Source organism: Etheostoma spectabile, chromosome 16, assembly GCF_008692095.1.
Source record: "Etheostoma spectabile isolate EspeVRDwgs_2016 chromosome 16, UIUC_Espe_1.0, whole genome shotgun sequence".
Taxonomy (NCBI): Eukaryota; Metazoa; Chordata; class Actinopteri; order Perciformes; family Percidae; genus Etheostoma; species Etheostoma spectabile.
Window position 1 is genome coordinate 4,171,215 of NC_045748.1, and position 15,443 is coordinate 4,186,657.

General features: G+C 39.6%; 1 protein-coding gene across 1 annotated transcript in view; it reads left to right on the forward strand.

Annotated features, from left to right (window-relative positions):
• Positions 1-15,443, forward strand: part of lpar1 (lysophosphatidic acid receptor 1) — a gene marked incomplete at its 5' end in the record, with an annotated part of 50,841 nt that overhangs the window by 27,752 nt on the left and 7,646 nt on the right.

Consider the following 15,443-nt stretch of genomic DNA (forward strand, 5'->3'; position numbering starts at 1 on the left):
CACAAGGACAGTGTCTGCCTAGCACGACTGGAAGCCTCAAATACATCATCACGGCCAACCCTATCCCCTTAGAATTACGTTAATGTGCTGGGATTGTGCATGTGCTCTTTTTCAAAGGGCTGTTGAGTGCCATATGATTATGTTCTGAAAGTACAATGGCATTTCATTTTGCTGATGTTATATACAGTATGTATCTATGTATATATGTGTATATATTTCTGTATACAGTATATACATATACAGTATATGTAGATATGTATGTATATATGTGTATGTGGGGATTTGTGATGAATTCTGAAATATTGGGAAGTTTGCTTAATAACAGACATCAACACAACTCCTTGAAATAGAAATGATGTCCAAACCTGCCAAAAATCAGAAGCAAGTTGTAATAATCTGTAATTATTCATTGATTTTACTATTCTATGGTCCGATTGTGTTTGTTAACACGGTAATGCAGTAACAAAGCTCTCTTCTGAGGAAACGGCGGCTGTTGTATTTTTCAAGATGAGCTGACAGTTTTATGTCTAAGCATTCCGATCCAGATATGTTTCCCACTTTGCAAGTCTCCAGGCCCCTTCAGTGGTGTGTAATAAATAGAGGCAGGGCTGTCTATTACATTATAGCACAGTAGCGCACTAACTTGGCCATCCGTTGGAGTGTGAATTGTGGGAAAAAGGGCTTCTTATGGCCTGGAAGCAGGATGTGTTGTTCCTAGACAAAACATACCAGCGGATTCTGTGCGATTTGTCTCCTTTTGTTTCTGTTGACTTTTCTCCAAACTTAATTCAAAGCAGTGGACAGCAGCAATATGCTCTCCAGCCTACGGTATGTATAAAACTGGAGGACGCATTGCATTTTCTACTGTGTAGAGATGCTTTGTTTGTTTCTACCTATTTGTTGTGCCTCGTAGTAAGCAAGCAGAATCTAAGTCTGCAGACATTTCCATGCATCTTTATGGCTATAGGATGCAGAAAGAAAGAGGCTAACCACAAAGTAAATTATTAAGCATGTGAGTGGATTACTTCCATTGTTTGACACAAAGCTTGAAAGTCTTTGTGTCATCGCAGCTGCTTCTAACTTCTTGTAGTCAGTAGTCAGAGTTCCATATACCACAACAGTGAGTCATCCAATATCCCTTGCCACTATCACTAACAAAAAGCCTTAAAATAAATGCAAACCAATGCTGGTGGGTGATTCATCCCTAAACAGCAGAGGATTCCTTAGAAATTAAACAAAATACATCACGCCCTATCTTAGGAGTTGCTCAGTATCAGGTTGTGCCAGTAAGGGCCTGGCCTGGGGTCAATGACGTGACAGACTAAGCTTATAATTTACAAAAGCTTTACTTTCATCTACAGATGGATCTAGAAATTGAATGTTTTGAATGTGTACATAAACTACTCTGCAACATACTGAAAGAAAAGTGAAATCACCTAAATACACAACTGATGCTCTTTGGCTGCATTCCCAACAGGGTTTAGATGACTACTGTGATTAAAGGAAAGTTAATAATTTAACAAACAAAGTATGACACCTGTTCTGTATCTTCACTACAATATTCCAGTTTATCCAGTATAAGGTATGTGATCACCATTATAAACAAAAAACCTATTCACGCTTAGGCTGAGTTACATTGTCTCCCTTTGGTACAAACAGTTTTACAATACTTATGACAACCAATACTAATGTATACTTTATTAATTCCAGGAAATTACAATTTACACTCTGTTATAACACACAGGCCTGAATTACACACACATGCTCAGTACCTATACATGCACTAATGGAGAGATGTCAAAGGCTCAAGTCAGTGCCCAGCTGCCAGTCCCCCACCAGTTTCCAACCTAACTCCCTACTACCTGAGATACCACCCCCAACTCTCAGTACTACTACTTTAAATCATTATTGTTCGAAATTCCTGAACAAATTGCCTGTGCTTCTTTTTACTGATGCCAAAATCCTACTGAGAAAGTACGTCTTTTGGGCAAGTGTGTGATGTGTTTTGGTTCATTCTGGAATCCCCTGCTCTTTCTGAGTGAGGTCACTTTTATTCACAGAGGAGGAGACACAGTTGTTTTGTACTGATAGAATGGAGGTAGTTGTCTGTTTCAATTGGATTTACAGTACAATCACTCATTCACATCTCTTCTCATCTCTACACTTATCTCCTGTTTCCCGGTGTTCCCTCTTTGCCTGTTTTGTATCTCACATTAGACAAAGTTAAACAAAAAAAGGTCACATGTCTCCAGTGGCTTTAAAGCTGCCGTTGAGTACTGGGAAAAGGTTAAGATGAGTTCAGCCTTTGCTCCTTGAAGAGAAAGCTAACCCCATAGTGATTCTCCGTCCAGTGTCTCCCATCTGCTGGGCAGATGATGATGATAAGTGCTCCCCTGCTGCCTGCTGTCCTCTCCACTTGTTCTTCTCAGGACGCTGTAAAACCAGCCGTGGAGGATTTCTTCTCAGAAGGATGAGATGGGAAGTCGGTTACAAGCACTTGCGCAAAACCACAGGCACATGCGTGTACACACCCAGACTCTCTCACACTTGCATAAACCCCCAGGCCCAATAAAAAATAGTGGGACATGAGATTGACTCCAGTCACAGAAACTCTTACTTAGTGAAATGATGGGAAAACAAATCCAGAAACTGGCTTGTACTTGATTTGTTTGCCAAAGACAATAGAGACACAAACACACACACACACACACACACACACACACACACACACACCCTGGAAATAGCATTAAAACACACACACACACACACACATATAGGGAGAAAGGCCTTCTATGCACCACATTTTAACAGATTAGTTTTTTATGGATATGAAGACGAGCATGCAGGTGACACAAAGCACATTTCAGCCAATGGTTTCCCACTATTCCACTGCTCTTCAGGAAGTGTTATTTCCCCAAGAAAAGCAAGAATGTGCTAGAAAAAGGCAAGAAAAAGGAAAACGTGGGCAATGCAGATTTCAAAGTATTTTCAAAATCAGCTTTGTTAATTTTTTATGAGGTATATAAAGCATGTGTCATGTTTGTTTGGCCTCATAAACACTCTACACTGGGGATTAATATCTTTCCCGGAAATAAGAATCTTCTGCCCCGGGAGCAGAAGCACTCTAGGAAATTGACCTGTTATACGTTATAACTTCAGCTGCATTTAAAACGCATTGGTCATATAAGGAACACTAAATGCAACAAACATAAATATGCATATAACTATCAGTGTAGGCTGATTTTTTTTCGGTTGGAATAATTATTATATATATTATATATATATATATAATAATAATTTATATATAATATATTAATATATATTATATATAAATGGCGTAAAATAACGCCATTTATGTCAATCAACATTAAGATGAACATGACATAAACTTTGCATGCAGCTTTAACTTGGCTAGGTGGAATTTGAAATGCCTTTTTCTTTGGCTTTGATCCGTCTGCTGAGAACAGCCTCATGGAAGTGATGTGTGACAATTTTTCATTGTCTCAATTTTTAAACAAAAATCATTAAAGCCCGTAATTTAAAAGTCATTATACTTAGATGAGACAGATTCAACATTCTGTTGGCTACAATTTTCCAGGATTCCACCAGGCGCAGCTGTGCCTTGTTCGGGTCCATGGGGCTTAGACTCCAACGTTAAAAACATTTTAAAGGGGTAGAAAAGACAGATATATTCCCCCCCGATTGAGCCTAGACACTGGTGATGGTAAAGAAGGAACCCGGAGACTGAACGAAGGAGCTGTCTGGAGGAAAGGGACTCAGGTTGCCGTGGGTGACGATGCCCGGAGGTGGAAGAGGAGGAGGAGGGTTGCACGTTTGCCTGTAAAGACCGCTGATAGCAAGGAGGGAAGACATTTAAAGCAGGATGTTGTGATGTGATTGGATCATGAATTTCGTGGGCAACTCTCGGTTGGTTTACTAAAAAGTGAACGCCTCTTAACAGCTGAATAGTTTTAGGGAGAGATGGTGGTGATTGAAGTTTATGTAGAAGCCTTCCTGAAGGAATATGCACTGGGCTTCATTTGTATGTATCAGCCGATTTGGTTTATGCCTGGAACGTTAGAACTTTCCCTTGTTTCCCTGTTATTATATGTCTGTGGATGCGTGTAATCTCGTTTCCCAGGATTAAACCCGACGCCACAGGACACCTTTCATGTGAGCTTGTTGGATATGACGGAAAACAGCAAAAAATGCCATCTCCGTTTAATATTTGAATCATTTTACAGCCATAAGAGCTAGAGACTTACCGTCTTTTCCATCTAGAAGCTAACACTATGGCCGTCATGGTGGTGTAATTCTGAGCTTTTCTATCCAGCCTGGAAGGGGTGCCTTTTCTCGGAGTCTTTTGAACAATAAATCCAAACTCTTACATCTGCAACTGATACATTTTATGTCCATAATTTATGGATTTTTGGCCACCGATCGCAGCTAGCTCTGATGCTGACTATCCATTTTGTTTCCCATGATGATTTGGGAGACGTTTGTCTTGTAAACCAATGGAAGGCAGGTCCATCACACATTAGGATCGCATTATTAGGGAACCCACGTAACTTCTAGGAATGGCCCGCCCTATGAAGCAGCTCGATTGGTTTGGGTTAGACCTTGACCTTGAGTGGTTAAGGTTAGGATAGCCGATTGGTCAGGGGGTATAGGACCTGAACAAATCGGGTTACGTGACCTTGCATACGCATGGACGCCTGGCCAATAGTACTGTGTGAATGCTATTGCAAGGCGGGCCTTTCCTAAAGTTGCATGTGTTCCATAATAACACATTAGGCCCCTCTAAGCCGGGCAACAAGTTATCCGAGGGACAACAAAGATTGTTTATTGTGAGGAGAGATCACTCAAAGTCAGAGTAGTAAGATGTGACCAAAGATCGCTTTTGCCATTCCAAACCGTTCTAGAGAAAAACGGCATTACTGTTTTAAGTTTGGACATAAGTTTGAGCCTTTTTTTTTAAGAATTGTAAATAGTTTGTCCTTTATACAAGTTATAATGTTCATTAGTTTATTTTTGCACTGGATGACTCCAAATATGTAGGAGAACTATTTTAGACAACACAAATGCTGGTGTAGCGTTGCTGTGTGTGTGTGTAATATCAATAAATATGACATTATTTTGAGTATTGGCATAAGTGAATGCCATGAATGTCACTGTAAAATGTATGTTTATTTCATAAACATAACTTGTTATAAGTAAAACAAATGTATACTGTTTGACTCCCAAGACATATGACAACTGCTGTAGACAGGAGATTGGCTTAGCTTTTATTGCTATGTGTGGGATATCAATATCTGTGAGATTTAAGTTTTATTTATTTATCTCTTGTTGTCTTTCTGGTCCCACAACCTTTTTTACATTCAAGTGGCCTCACTGCAACACAAGAATCCTGAAAAGAAATATTGTTTATAGATTGACTGGACAGCCTGGTTGATGTTTTACACAGTTGTTTATTAGAAAGTAAGACCAGATTGTTAAAGGAAATAGAAAAAAGAAATTTTTACCATTATACTTGTTAAAGTCACATTGTTTTATCAGATTTCACACACTTGTACAAGCCACCCAAAGGTGAAATTTATGATTTATGCTTTTTTAATGTATTTTTTTATTTCATTTTTACAAGAGGAAAGGCTTCAAGGTTTAGGACAAATTCGTTAGTTTTCAAAAGCATCTAATATATAATATAGGAGATCTTTCCCTCTAGAGCTGGAACGATATATTGGCCGATATTAGCTTATTGCAGATATATTGTACCTTTTGTATTTACAAAAATAACCAAAATCTAGTCAACTGATACGGATCTGTTGCAAAAAGCGGTGACCCGGCAGGCTACAGACCGTCTTGCTTGTCCATTCACCACTGGTGCTGCTGAAAAAACAACAACTTTTGAATGACACCAACAGAGATTCTCCTGCTCGCTCTTCAATGAGTCAACCATGACCCATGTTCACTGCATGTGTGTCTGTGTGTCAGGTGTTGGCTCATGCACGGGTCGGCTGTGAATGATTTGATTATCTTAAAGCATGTGGTGTTGTAATGCATCGTCAGACAGTGTGGAGCGCCAAGACATACCAACGTCCAATCACTGATCTACATTTCTTTTAAACTCACATTGTAGAACCAATCATTGTTCAACCAAAGAACTCCCTGATGTTAATGTATAGATTTCCATTCACTCACTCACTAACATACTCACTCACTCACTCACTCACTCATTCACTCACATACTCACTCACTCACTTCTTTGTCTCTGATACCACAATGCATGTGTGTCTTGTGGCTGAATGAGAGCAGAACCAATCACAGCTAACTAACAGCAACCCTCCAATCCGCTGTCCATGTGTGTGTGTGTGTGTGTGTGTGTGTGTGTGTGTGTGTGTTGTTGTGTTTGGGGGGGGAGTGTTCACAGTGAAGCTTTTCTAATCCCTCACAATGGCAGCATGTGTCACATATATGAATCCTGTTTTAGCAGAGTCAGTCGTTAATTGTTTGGCAAACTCTGGCAACATCCTTAAATGCTTTCAGGGTGTGTCGCCTGTATTTGTAAGCCTGCATTTATAACTACAACACATCAAGTGTTTTTGAGTATTATCCAGATCCAACCTGTTAGGATAACAAAAACAACTGTGAATCACATGACACAATCAATCAAAAACAGCCCTGCAAAGGAATTGTTTTGGGACAAAATGACAGATGTGATTCTGATTATAAAACATCTGCGTTCATAGCATGAAGCAAAAGAATCTGGTGCCACCAAAGGGCTAGCAGAAAAGTATTATTTAAAAATGTCTACGACCAAAGTCAATCAGATGTAATTTTAATAAATTGGATTGGGAATTTGGTGGTGAGTGGCATGGCTGTGACTAACAATCTAGACTTGATTACAGAACATTACAATACCAGCATGCCTTATTTTTACTGTCGATGTTTTTTTTTTTTTATCCCAAGCAGTAGGGAAAAATAAGTAGGAGTAAGGTGGAAGTGAGTGAGTCACTGCTGACCAACAACTCTGCAGATATCTCACAGCCTGTTCGTGCTTGCAGAGCAGAAACCCTTCGTTGTTGCCAATTCAAAGACCTCACGGGACTTCCAGTCAAAACCTTGTTTCTGGAAGCATTAGATCACGTGACACCACCACCAGACTCCATCACTGTGTACGCCGCAAGCCACTTTATCAGAAATGGTAAACACTCAGCTGTGTTTGTGTGTGTGTGTGTGTGTGTGTGAGGCAGGAGAAAAATAAGTCTGTTTGCAGACAAATGTGATATTTCAGAAATTTACATAATGGTTTGTGTCCGCTGACTGACTTCAGTAGGATCATGGTCACGACTACAGAGACAATGGTTGGGTTAGGACAATGATGGAGGGATCAACAGACATTGAGAGACAGCCACCGGGTTAAAGAGGAGGACGGGTGAGAGAAAGTAAGGTGTGAAGACGAAGAAAAGAGAGATAACTGAATGAGAGGTACGGGGAAAGTAGCCGAAAGACAAGAGACAAAGGAAAGGAAGATAAGTGAAGACACAAAACAATAAAAAAGATGGGTAAAGCGAGACGGAGGGGGCTGAGAGGGACAGGAAACCACCAAAAGAAAGACGAATGGACATAGATGCAGAGGTTAATGGGAAGAAAGGCAGTGAGAAATACAGAAGAATGAGAGCAGTAATTTAATATTGGGTGTTTGTTCATTTATCGGAGAGAATTGCCTGAGAGAATTACACATTAGTGGAAACCTAAGGCCACATGAAGACACGAGAGAAATAATAGGAAGGCATTAAAATCCCAGATAGCAGAATTCAAAGCTCGATAATGAGTTGAGTATGTGGCTACATGTGGAATACATCAGCGCAATGTAGAGGAACTCAGAGGTGTGAGACACGGCACTATAAGCAACAGAGACAGATATATCTTTCACTTGATATGCCGAAATTGTTCCATGAACTCCAAAACATCTAAAGGTTATTAGAATTTAACTTATAGAATGAACTTTTTTTGGTGTGTGTGTGTGTGTGACGTACTGTTAGCATCCTGTTACACTGCAGTTGCTAACAGAAGACTGAGTTCACCAGAAAAAAAAAACCCACTTCTGTAAACACTTCTCAAACACTTACTGTAAAACCACCAGTGTAAACATTTCCTGACAAGTGACCTCTTGTGATCTTGCAAACGATGACTGTTTTCTCTCAGAAGCAAAGGCAGAAATAGTGCGAGTTTTTTTTTTTTATAACACTGCTAAACCTTCTTAGGGAGGAGGCTGGGGCGGATGGTTGGGCGTACAAGTGAGTGACATCAACGTTTGTAGTGGGACACCACAGGTCACATCCCGTCTCCTCCTCACTATCAACAATAGTGTCTTTAACCATGATCCCGATCTTCCCTAACCTGAACTCAATCATTTTACGCGATACCAGCTATTTGGGGCTGGGAACTGAAATTAACGTTGGGTGAAACAATTGCCTTTTCTCGTTAAGTGATTGGAAGATACAGCATCTGTGATTATGTTTACATGCACATAATATTCAGTTTTTTGCCGTTACTCTGAAAAAAAACCCAGATATTAACCCTAACCCTGAAGAAAGTGAATATTCCCCTAATATTACTGTTTACATAAAGGCGTGTGAATTCAATTTTCAATTCAATTCAATTTTATTTATAGTATCAATTCATAACAAGAATTATCTCAAGACACTTTACAGATAGACCACACTCCGGAATTTACAAGGACCCAACAGTTCTAGTTTCCTCCAGAGCAAGCAACAGTGCGACAGTGGCGAGGAAAAACTTCCTTTTAGGCAGAAACCTCGGTCAGACCCAGGCTCTTGGTAGGCGGTGTCTGACGGGCCGGTTGGGGTTAGAATGAAGAGTGGCAATAACAAAAATAGAAAAAATTAGTAGTTTGTAGCAGTTTTTAGAATTAGGATTTTTAAAACAGTTTTCCACCGGTTTTCCCTCTTTTATTCCTTCAACCAGCTTTTTATAAAGGTCGGCCCTGCGATGTTTGCGTACATCCAAAAACCTGTTGATATTCAAGTCTGTATCCAAATACTGTTTGAAAGTAGGTGTGTTTCTCCCCCTTTTCTTTTAAACCTTCACCTCTACTGCAGCCTTGCATTCTGTTGGCTGGGTAATTTCGTGGATGTATGTTAAGGTTAGTGTGTGTAAAACAACTATGGCAACGCACAGAGCTGTAAACTACAGTAAAAAAAAAAACTGATTGAGACGCATATACCAAATGCACTCCAAAGAATACCTCTAAAACCAAATAACTGCAATATCCCACATGACTTAATCAGAATATACTTAATTTGAAAAAAAGGCCTCATTCAGAATGTCCAAACGTAATATGCTGTTTACATGACTTGGATCAATTTAGGAATAATGTCATTTTCTGAATAACAGTGGAATATTGGTGTGCATGTAAATGTAATCTGTAATGCCTCAACAAATCCCGACAAAAGGACGAGCATAACTAGCACTTCTTCATCACCTGGGATGAAATCAAGAGAAAAAAGCTACGATTGGTCGAGGTTTAACATGTGGTCTCTCCAACAAGTCCTGAAATTAGACAATGAAATGTGTGTTTTGGTTCAAATCGGTACTTTGTTAACGTTAGGGAAACATCAGGGTTTAGGTTTAAATATGACAACTTGGTCAAGGTTAGGGAAGGTTTGTCGTCATGCTACAAATGATGTGGATATGTGATGATAGTGTGACTTGTGAAAACCACCCCACTCCACCCAAACCCCCTGTGTCTTTAGACAAGGACCCCTCCCTCCTGACAAATCCAGATTTAACCTTCTGATTATAACTAAGAAGATAATACACTATGAATCATTTCTCTCACGAGAATGTTCCTCAGTCTTCACTCTCAAGTATCAGGAGCCGGAACACCTTTCAACTCTTGTGTTGTCCTCCCTCCCACCATGCAACTTCTTATTTTTCTCGGTCCAAATAATAAAAATAAAAAAATCTCTCTATAAATATATAGATGTATATTTTGCCGCTTTTTCAGACGTTTTTGTCACTTGTTTCTTTTTTCCATTTTTATGTTTTTGTTTTTTCCCCCCGATGATTATAAGCTTTTTCTGTCATTTTTGTCACTTTTTAACGTTCTTTTATCAATTTTTTTTCAAAAGCTATACAATTAATAAAAAACAAAAACACAAATTTATAAAAGAAACACACAAATTCAAAGAAAGTAGTGAACTGATCATTTATTTTACTGAAGTGAAGTGCATCGTATGGAACCATCCACGTTATTTTTTGGAAATGTGGTTGATAAAAACCCAAATTTCTGAAATAGAAACTTATGGAAAATCATCTTCAAGCAATTGTATTACCACTTATGTAACTTTGACAAAGCCAAACTGGAAGACACAATAAATATATATATATATATATACAGTATTTTTATATATATATACACACATACACAGAATATAATGTTCATTAGCTCTCTGTTTGTTTCAGATCTCTGCAGGTTGTTTTGCAAACCATACCCACAACTGGAAATGGGAAACTGAAGGCGGCAGAAATAAAAAAAACATGTCATTTCTAGTAAGAGGACTGAACATGTAAAACCCCCATCAAGTTTTTTTAAGCAATTTAACTTCATATTTATGTAATTGTGTCACTCGTGAGAGCAATAGAACGAGCTGCAGCGGACACTGTCAGTAACGCTGACGAACGACGTCGTGAACGTCTTAATTGATGCATTTCTCCCAAGAAGCAACAGGACGCGTCAGCCATTACAGCAAACACTCTACTAACACAGATAGATTAGGAAAAGAGATTCACCATTTCCTAATCTGAAGTGAGGATGTGGTGTGCAGAGACCGAAAAAGACCTCGAATCATTACTCATCATAATCCCCCTAACGATGATGTGCGAACCAAAGAGCTTTAACGCTGAAAGTGAAACACTCTGTTTTGGGTTAATGATTGTGAGGCTAAGATGGACAGTTTAACTGAGTGCTTTCTCAACGCCATCCAAATGTTTTCACATCATGTGTGAGTGCTCCTCCGTCTGTCTTTGCGCCATGTGCAATCATGTAAGTGTTAGCGTGTGTTTGTGTCTGCACATGTGAGTGTTTACCCGTGTCTTTTGTATGTGTGTGTGTGTGTGTGTGGTGGAGTTCATTGCCACAGTCTGGTCTCCATTATTTCCTTACTTTTGTTCCCATAGCCCTCTGTCCTCTCTCTCTTAAGGAAGCCCATTTCCGCCAGGAAAGACAAAAAAAAGAACGACAGATAGGGATGATAATACAAAAAAATATTCATGGTAAGCCAAAAAAATGAGATACTTTGTCAAAATTTTGACTGTCTTGGTCAAAATTAAGCAATACAAAGCAACTTGGCTTTCAACCAGGTCAGCTCCCTGTGCAGCTGAAGAGGTACCTTCAAATGTCACAATGTGTCACTAGGACACTGTTGCTATGCTAACACCCCTACATGTCTCTTGCTTCTGTGTAATTCCTAACTCTATGAAGACCTGGAAAGTGTCAAAAATAGCTTTCCTTAAAAAAACAGATTTTCCAGGGCTGCATCGGAGCCGTGTTTATTTACTTTCCTCCACCAACTTTCCATTTCTCCAGTCATTTTTCCCCTCCATGTGGCATTTGGCAAGTGACGAAGGCAAAAGGATTCAATTTTGGCCAAAATATCTATTTCTATCAGGAGAGACATGTTTTCAGATATGCAACAAAAAGGTTGCATAAAAAGTCTTTGGAGATTAGACTCCATTGTTATACTAATAGTTTGTGTATAGGGGTGATGAACTATCATAACCCCCCAATGGAATCTAGACATCAGTGGTGGCGATGAAGGAGCCCGAAGACCAGACCACTCTTTGCCTGATACGACAGCTGATCGCAAATGGAGAAACAGATTTTAACCCTAGTGTTATTCTTGGGTCAAATTTGACCCATTTTCAGTTTTTTCATTACATAAAACGGGCCTTCAAAATAAGCTGAAAATGTCAACAGTAGAAGTATCAAACAACTTTATTTTATTTGAAAAAACACGCACAACATTGAAAAAGTAACAGAAATGTCAGAAAAAGCAATAACCTTTTTTCATGGTTGACGGGAAGACAAACCAAGGGTTAAAGCAGGGTTGTGACTCTGTGATTGGCCCTTGCAATTTGTGTAGGATTCTGATTGGTTTAGCAGGAAGGTGAACGCCTCCAACAGCTGATTCCAGTTAGGTAGAGAGCATTGATTACCTGAAAGAATTTCAATCAGGGGAGACTAATTTGTAGATATGCAACAGTTGTACACTGCATGATAAAATATACATTTATTAGGATAACAGCTGATTTGATTTAGGAGTGCATCGATCAACAGTTAGGTCTTCCTTTAAGAATTTACGCATTTGTTTCATCTGTAAACCAAAACTCAGCTTTAACTAGCTTTAACTTGCTGTGTGTGGCTGCGGACAATCCCATTGTTTTGGGCAAAGGAAAGTGAGAAGTTTGAGATGAAGGGTGCGATACAAGCAACCATATACTACCCCTGGCTTAAGAGAGGAAATGAAAGAATCCAGGGGTGAAACCTCTCAGGTCATAGCTTCACACAAAGACTGCCTTCTTCTTCATTCTGAGGAAAATGAGATAGAGTTGCTAAAGGCAGTAAACATGGTCACATAATACAATCATAATGGTGGTGGGAGGTGTATTCCTCGTTTTTCTGACTGAAGTTTTTGAGTGTTTCAGAGCTGTTGTTTTTCTTGACCGGTCTGGTCCAGGTCAGAGTAATGTTTCACTAGCTCAGAAGGTTTCGCTGCTCCGTTTGAGAAATGTATCTAACTCTGGAGAGTCTGCCTGCATAGCTGGGGAGTGAGGTCAAGCCTTCGCTGCAGCTGCCGCCTGCAAAATACTAACAGATAACAGGCCTGTCTGTCGATATTGTCTCTCTCTCTCTCTTTCTTCCCCTTCTCTGTCTCTCTTTTGTTTTACTGTCTCGAGAGTGTAATGTCCTACAGTTGTCATATAGTTGTGACAAATAGCATCTGTTCACAATACTTGAACTCGACATTCAGGAGTAATGGGTCGATGACCTTCCCCCCCCCTCGACAGTGCAAAAACACTTCTTCGATTCAGAGAAATGATGATGCCTTGTACTCACTCACATGAGGTGTGAAGGTTGTAAAGATGGTGACTGGAGATCTGGCTGTAAAAGTGAAGGAAAGGTCAGTCGTTTAAGATTCTGTAGATGCGTTCACGTTAAGGGAGAGATAATGCAGAATGTTGATTTACATTTCCTGACAAATCATGAATTCCATCCCATCTTTTAACTATGAACAGTAGGTTTTAGCTGCCTAACTTTAAACATGATGTGGCATTCTTTTGAATCACAGTGTTGGAAAGCTATGCCAAACGATGTTTGAGGCACCAGATCAGAAAATGCTAACAGCATTGTCAAACATTTGCTCACATTTGTGTAACTTGAGCCAACCCAATTTATTTATTCTATAATACTAATACATTAGATTTATGTAGTGCTTTATTATAGACACTCAAAGGGCTTCAGGGGGAGGACTACTCTCTAACACCACCAATGTGGAGCACCCACCTGGGTGATGCACGGCAACCTTACGACGCCAGATGCTCACCACACCTTGGCTTGGTAGGAGAGGGAGGGGTACATATTTTTAGTGGTGGGGAAAACCGGAGCACCCGGAGAAAGCCCAACGCACACAGGAGGACAACATGCAAACTCCACACAGAAAGGCCCTGGGCGACCCGGGTTCCAACCCGGTACCTTGTTGCTGTGAGGCCCCAGTGCTAACCATTGGGACACCGTGCTGCTATGACATTGGGGTTTAATATTTCTATTTAATTTTGGCCTTTTTACGTATTGTTTCGTAGTAGCGTGCTATATTGTGATATATCTCTTCAGTCAAAAGTGCAATACCATTTTTCAAATGCAGGACAAATAATTGAATCTGTTGAAAAATAATGACATATCAATGTTTTCTATTCTTATTCTGTTCTTCTGTTCTATCTTTTCTATGTCCTTGGTGCCAGGATGTTAAATCTATCTTTTCGTAGTGGTTCAGAAGAACAGGCTGATACATTTCCCACTTTCCCCAATATTACATTTTCACTGAAATTTGACCTCATACGATGTCATGTGACAAACTTGACTGATTGAACCACTTAAATGTTACCTCAGTTGTTTTCCTAATGTAGTTTAAATTTTTAATATCACCATGACAACTAATGGAGTTAAATATATTCATGACTTAGAAAGCAGTGTATCACTTTTGAGGCCCCATAACAGGTAACCGAATGCACCCACAATCACAATGGGTTTGGCAAAAAGTACTTTGTACTTAAAAAGTGTCGTTAAAAAAGAGATGTGGTTGTGGAGTGAAATGGGTGTGGTTATGCAGTGAAATGGGAGTTTTTGTGCTGTGGTTGTTAAGTGATGGTGATGTGGTTGGAGAGTGTTTTTTCTTTGTTTCAAGTCAGACCAGAATCAACCATCTCCTGCTCCCAGCCAGAGTGGCTTCACCTACAACATACTGTCAGCATCCTGTCCGATTAGTGGTTGTTTTGTAGGACACACTTTCCCATACATTTTTAATTTGTTATAGTTTTTTTTTTTTGGGGGGGGGGGCTTTTTTGGCCTATGTTGGAATGGACAGCTGGAAGATAGGAATGTGGGAGAGAGAGGGGGACGGCCATAGATATAGAACAAGACAGTGGACAGTTATCCCGTTAGTTAGGACCTCTATTGTTTTATATCTATGGGAATGACACAGTAAAGGGCCTTGGGCCAGAATCAAACCTGGGCCACTGCGATAAGGACTGAGCCTTAGAACATGGGGCGCATGGTCAACCAGGTGAGCTACCAGCGTTCCCCCGTGGGTCAAAATCTTAGTTTCTGCTTCTTTTTTGTGGTTTAGAAGAGGAGGAAAGAAAGATATATGCAGTACAGAGATATGTATGTTTGATTCCAACCCAGGATGACACATTAATAAATTAATCACATAAAAGTGGAGGCGGCAGAATGCCTCCCATGTGCAACATAATGAGGTATAAATGTATGTAAGCTGTAAGCTGACACTAAAAGGACATGCCATTTGGATCAAGGCATCAGTCCTCGAGTTTAAGTACCAGTGAATTATTGTTTCTCAAGTGAGAGTGAGTCTGAGACCAAAACAAGTCCTCAGTGTTTAAATGTATCATTTATGTTTAGTCATTAGGAGTCATTAACATTTAAACTCAAAATTAAGAATTCTGGGACTTGCAAGTACTGCAATGCCCAAACCCTGAAAACTCAATATACACAAAACACATACTGATTTGGTGAAATACAGTGTTGTATTTTGACTTTTAAAGTCATGCTAACATCACATTTTTGTGGTCTTAATTGTACATTAAGCCCAACTCATCTGGCAGAGGATTTAGAATACGTAAGA